A 5,685-nucleotide genomic window follows, 5' to 3' on the forward strand; every position below is an offset into this window, starting at 1 on the left:
TAGTGCCTCTGGACAGGTGGAGAGAAAAAAAAATTCTCCAAGTTCTAGGAGATAGAACTTTGAAGAAGAAGTAAAGTAAAGTAAAGTAAATGTATTTATACGTGTTATGACACTCTCGCACCCCCGCCGCCCGCGCGCCGCACCGCCAGCATGCCGAGCCGAGCAGAGCAAGGACTCGAAGGCTGGCCGATCGGGCCGGGCCGTGCCGTGCCGGGTGGAAAGGTGGCCGAGACAAACCCTGCTGGAGGGAAAATCTCAGCGTCCGGGGCTTAGTCTCAACGGATCGCCGTACCAGGACAGCTCTAACGCTTACAACACCCCGACGGAATACATGTGGTCCGCACGCGATTTCTTGCCCCTAACGGACGTGGATGATACCGACCCAGCCACGCGCACCACAGATCTAGCGCGCGTGACGAGCGGGCCGGTCACGGCACTAGCCGACGAACCCGAGGGTTGCCGGCTTAATGTTGCCTGCACGCTCAGGGCCCTAGCTAAGCTCACCCTTGCTCACCGGGCGGGGTTCCGACTTAGAGGCGTTCAGTCGTACTCCCACGGACGTAGCCTGGCGCCATCGGCCTGACGACCGGACGCGCGAACCAGAGGTCCGAACTCACCGTTCCTCTCGTACTGAGCAAGATTACCGTGGCAAGGGCGCTTCATCAGTAGGATAAAACTAACCTGTCTCACGACGGTCTAAACCCAGCTCACGTTCCCTGTTGGCGGTGAACAATCCGACACTTGGCGAATTCTGCTTCGCAATGATAGGAAGAGCCGACATCGAAGGATCAATCAGCGACGTCGCTATGAACGCTTGGCCGCCACAAGCCAGTTATCCCTGTGGTAACTTTTCTGACACCTCTCGCTTGAAACTCCCAACGTCGAAAGGATCGATAGGCCACGCTTTCACGGCCAGTATTCGTACTGAAAATCCTGGTCGAGCAGGCATTTGCCCTTTTGCTCTACGCGAGGTTTCCGTCCTCGCTGAGCCCGCCTTGGGACACTTTCGCTGCGCTTTAGAAGATGTACCGCCCCAGTCAAACTCCCCGTCCGAGGCTGTCCCCGGCAGGGTCGCTGTCGCCGTCGTGACCGCGTCGGGGGAGTCGGTGGACTCCCCGAGCCCGACGCGACGGCGGCTTGACGTCTGAACCTCGTACGCCTCCTACCTGCAAGAAGGCGCCGAGTCCCCACTCCGTCGGGTAAGTGGAGGTCCCGCGGGGTAGCGGTATTTCACTGTCGCGCCCGAAGACGCTACCGCCTATGCTACACCCCCCACGCTCCTCCACAGAGTCGGACTAGAGTCAAGCTCGACAGGGTCTTCTTTCCCCCGCTGATTTCACCAAGCCCGTTCCCTTGGCTGTGATTTCGCCGGGCGTAGATAGGGACAGTGGGAATCTCGTTAATTCCGTTCGTGCGCGTCGCTAATTAGACGACGAGGCATTTGGCTACCTTAAGAGAGTCATAGTTACTCCCGCCGTTTACCCGCGCTTATGCGAATCTCTTCACTTTGACATTCTGAGCACTGGGCAGAAATCACGTCCCGTAAACACCTTTTCAGGCTGTCGAGACGCTCTGTTTTAATTAGACAGTCGGATTCCCCCTGTCCGTGACAGTTCTGAGACAGCGTGAGTCGGAGGTCGCGTCGGTTGTCCCCCGCGCAGCCAACGCGCCCCGCGAAGGGGCGTCAGCCGAGCGAGGCCGCTCGGCCCGGGGCCCCCACGGGTTTCCGCGCACGTCTCTCCCCCTCGGAGTGTCCCCTCAGGGTGCGTGCGGTTCTGCCCGCTTCCTCCCCTAGCCCGACCGTCCCGGCCCTCAGAGCCAATCCTTCTCCCGAAGTTACGGATCCATTTTGCCGACTTCCCTTACCTACATTACTCCGTGGACCAGAGGCTGCTAACCTAGGAGACCTGCTGCGGACATGAGTACGGCCGGGCAGCGAGATTGACGTGCCCTCGACGGGGTTTTCACGGACCGCCGTGAGCGCTCCGGACGCAGCCATGTCTTACGGCGACGCTTTTCGGCCTGGCCAGCCCTTTCTCCCGGTCGACCCGATTCCAGGGCGAACCAGACCTTAAAAAGAGACGACGGCTCTCCCCGGTGCCCACGGCAGCGTTCCCCGTTCTGTCGGCGTCGCCGCGGCGCCCCCCACGCCGGAACGTAGTCGCGACGAGGGGGGCCGTTCTCTCCGCCGCCCGGTTCCGAGCGAACCTTAACTGGATTCCCTTTCGGCGGTCGCAGGGTGACTGACAGGCCAGGCGCGGCGCCCGTTCGGCCGCCCGCCCGGCGCGTGTTTCGTACCCGCTTCAGCAAGGGAGCTAACCCGCCCCTTAGGACCGACTCACCCACGTACATGCACTGTTCCCGCGGAACCATTCCCCACTTCGGCCTTGAAAAGTACTCTCCGTTCAATATTTGCTACTACCACCAAGATCTTCACCCGCGGCGGCTCCGAACGGGATCGCTCCCGGACTTTCACGCCACCGCGGCGCACCTCCTACTCGCCCCGGCCTGCCCGGGGGAGGGAGTCGCACCCCTCCCGCTGGCGGGGCGGCCCGGTGTGGGTCCGACGCTCAGCGCCATCCATTTTCAGGGCGGGTCGGTTCGGCAGGTGAGTTGTTACACACTCCTTGGCGGATTCCGACTTCCGTGGCCACCGCCCTGCTGTCAGTACCGACCCACACCTTTTAGCTTTCCCGTGAGCGTCCTGCGTTGGGCACCACAACCGGGCGTTCGGTTCATCCCGCAGCGCCAGTTCTGCTTACCAAAAATGGCCCACTCGGCACCCGTGATTCTAGCCAGGCCCCGTGCGAGGCGGGTCTGGCGCCTCACCCGTTGAAAGTTTGAGAGTAGGACGAGGGCGTTTCGCCCCCGATGCCTCCAACCATTCGCTTTACCGAGTGAAAATCGTTCCGTCGGCACCGGCTATCCTGAGGGAAACTTCGGAGGGAACCAGCTACTAGATGGTTCGATTGGTCTTTCGCCCCTACGCCCAAGTCGGGCGGTCGATTTGCACGTCAGAGTCGCTTCGAGCCTCCACCAGAGTTTCCCCCGGCTTCGCTCTGCTCAGGCGTAGATCACCATCTATCGGTCCCGACGCCTGCACTCATGCTCCGACAGGGCCGTCAACGCGGCGACCGCCGGGCCGGCGGTGCGCTCCGGGGACTCGGTGAGTCGCCCGAGAGATCCCGCCCTCGGCCCGCGAGGGCCTCTCGCTTTCACTTCGCCGTGGGTTTAGTGGAAACCCTGCGGCTCGCACAGGCGTCGGACTCCTTGGTCCGTGTTTCAAGACGGGTCGGGCAGGTACCGGAATAACGCTGCGCACCTTTCGACGGACCGGAGCCGCCCGCCCGGGAGGCCGAAACCCCCCGGGCGAACCGCCGCCGTTTGTCCGCGGTCGACCACGGCACCCGAATACGACCGCTCTCGTGCCAACTCGCGCCCACGATCCGCAGGCCGACGACCCGCGTAGGGCGCGCGGACGAGACGGCCCGGTGCCGGTGGCAGCGGAGACCCGCCGTGGTGGGGCACGCGCCCGACCCCCGAACTCGGAAGGCGTCCCCGTCTCCGGGGCGCCTCCGCGGGGGCACGGGCGACCAGCCGCCACGGCGGGACACGTCGCTCGGCTCAGCCAGTTTAACCCCTTGGCGGTTTCACGCGCTTTGCACCCTCTCTTCAGAGTTCTTTTCAACTTTCCCTCACAGTACTTGTTCGCTATCGGACTCGCGCAGGTACTTAGCCTTAGGTGGAGTTTACCACCCGCTTCGGGCTGCACTGCCAAGCAACCCGACTCCGGGTCGAGGTCGGCGGAAGGGAGCGCCGCCGGCAAGGGCCTGGCACCCGCTCTGGGCAAGCCACGCTCGAGAAGACTCGCGCGGCGCTCCCGATCCCGCTCGACACCGACCCGAACGCTAACAGCTCCCCGCGGGCACGGGCCCAGGGGGTTTCAGCGCTGGGCTCTTCCCGCTTCACTCGCCGTTACTGGGGAGTCCCCGTTGGTTTCTTTTCCTCCGCTTACTGAAATGCTTTAGTTCGGCGGGTACCCTCGTCCGATATGAGGTCGGCAGATCGCCCCATCCGTCGGGTTCGCCGCGCGTCGTTATACTTACTTCCCCGCATACCCCCACGAAGCCCTCGCTCGCGTGTACATCGAGCAGGCCCGAGGATTGAGGAAGAAGCAGCCGATCGCGTGCGTGCTTCCCCGTCTTCGGTGCGCGTCTTATTCGTCGTCCCCCGCCCATACCCAGAGGCCGGGTGGGGACGACGTCTCCCGTGGTCAGACGGGAGCCCTCGATCTACGGCCGCCAGTCGGGACGAGACCCGACCGGTACGGCACGTCGCGCCGCTCAGTCCCCCCCGAGAAGACCGGTTGCGGCGACGTCGTAGGGCCGACCCTCATACGGACGTGGCCGGTGACTTACGCCCACGGCCGCAATTTGCGTTCAAGACGTCGATGTTCAATGAGGCAGCTGCAGTTCACACGACTCAATACGGCTGGCCGCACTCTTCATCGACGCGCGAGCCGAGTGATCCACCGCCAAAGGTTGTATTTATTTTCTCTCGCTTAAGGGCCAAACGACGACAAAGGGTGGGGGGGGCAAGCGTTGCGCGCGCGGTTACTCGCGGCGCAACGCCGCCGCCCCGTTTATCGGCCTGGACCGCTCCCCGGCCAGGGAGCAGCCCGGCCTCACCGGACAGTGTTTTTTTAACCCTTCACCCGTCGGGCGGGCTGGGGGCAAAACGAAATCGGACGTGATCCTACCGAAGGTTCACCTACGGTAACCTTGTTACGACTTTTAACCCTCTCGGGGCAGCGCAGTTCGGGCGACATCGCGACGACTGCGATTTCAGGAGCCGAAGCTCCGTCTCGCCGGCCACTCCGGGCCCTGGCTGCGCCGTCCACCGAAGGTAGCGACGGGCGGTGTGTACAAAGGGCAGGGACGTAGTCGGCACGGGATGCTGACCCGTGACTACGTGGCATTCCGAGTTCACGGCCCAACTCGCAGGAAGACCGACCCCGGACATGAAGACTCCTACGCTCACGGTCTACACCGCGCCGGCTGGCGCCACCACTGTAGCACACGTGCAGCCCAGGACGTCTAAGGGCATCACAGACCTGTTATGGCTCCATCTCGTACGCACTGCTCGAGGTCAATCCCTGCAGGACGCGGCCTGCGCGACGGCGGTCCGGGGCACCGCCTCTCCCTGAGTGGGAAGACCGACGCCCGACCCGAGAGCCGAAACGCCGACCCAACCCGTGAGACGGACCCCTCTTGACCGCCGTTTGTTATCCGCCAGGGCAGAGTCTCGCCCGTTATCGGAATGAACCAGACGGATCGCTCCACGGGCTAGCAACGGCCATGCACCACCACCCCCCGAATCATGAAGAGCCTCAGTCTGTCAATCCACGCGGTGTCCGGACCTGGTAAGCTTCCCCGTGTTGATCAAATTGAGCCCCAGGCTCCACTCCGGGGTGCCTTCCGTCAATTCCCTTTTAAATTTCACCTTGCGACCGTACTCCCCCCGGAGCCCAGGCATCTGATTTCTCCGGGGGGCCCCGCGAGGTTCCCCCCGGGGGCTCCCCGCTAACCGGTCGGGGATGGTTTACTGTCGGAACTCCCCGGACCTGATCGCGTTGTTCCCCCGACTTTCGTTCATGATAACGAAGGGTTTGGCCCGGGGCCTTCG

General features: G+C 63.3%; 2 non-coding genes across 2 annotated transcripts; both read right to left on the reverse strand.

Moving 5' to 3' along the window:
• Window positions 1–248: 248 nt before the first annotated feature.
• LOC144962024 (large subunit ribosomal RNA) lies at window positions 249–4,060 on the reverse strand. The gene has a single exon (XR_013643347.1). It is a non-coding gene; the product is annotated as a large subunit ribosomal RNA (ribosomal RNA).
• Window positions 4,061–4,386: 326 nt separating this feature from the next.
• Window positions 4,387–4,543, reverse strand: LOC144962023 (5.8S ribosomal RNA). The gene has a single exon (XR_013643346.1). It is a non-coding gene; the product is annotated as a 5.8S ribosomal RNA (ribosomal RNA).
• Window positions 4,544–5,685: the final 1,142 nt, after the last annotated feature.

The sequence above is a fragment of the Berghia stephanieae genome, unplaced genomic scaffold (genome assembly GCF_034508935.2).
Source record: "Berghia stephanieae isolate SIO BIC M18660-M18661 unplaced genomic scaffold, UCSD_Bste_1.3 scaffold5414, whole genome shotgun sequence".
NCBI classification, from domain to species: domain Eukaryota; kingdom Metazoa; phylum Mollusca; class Gastropoda; order Nudibranchia; family Aeolidiidae; genus Berghia; species Berghia stephanieae.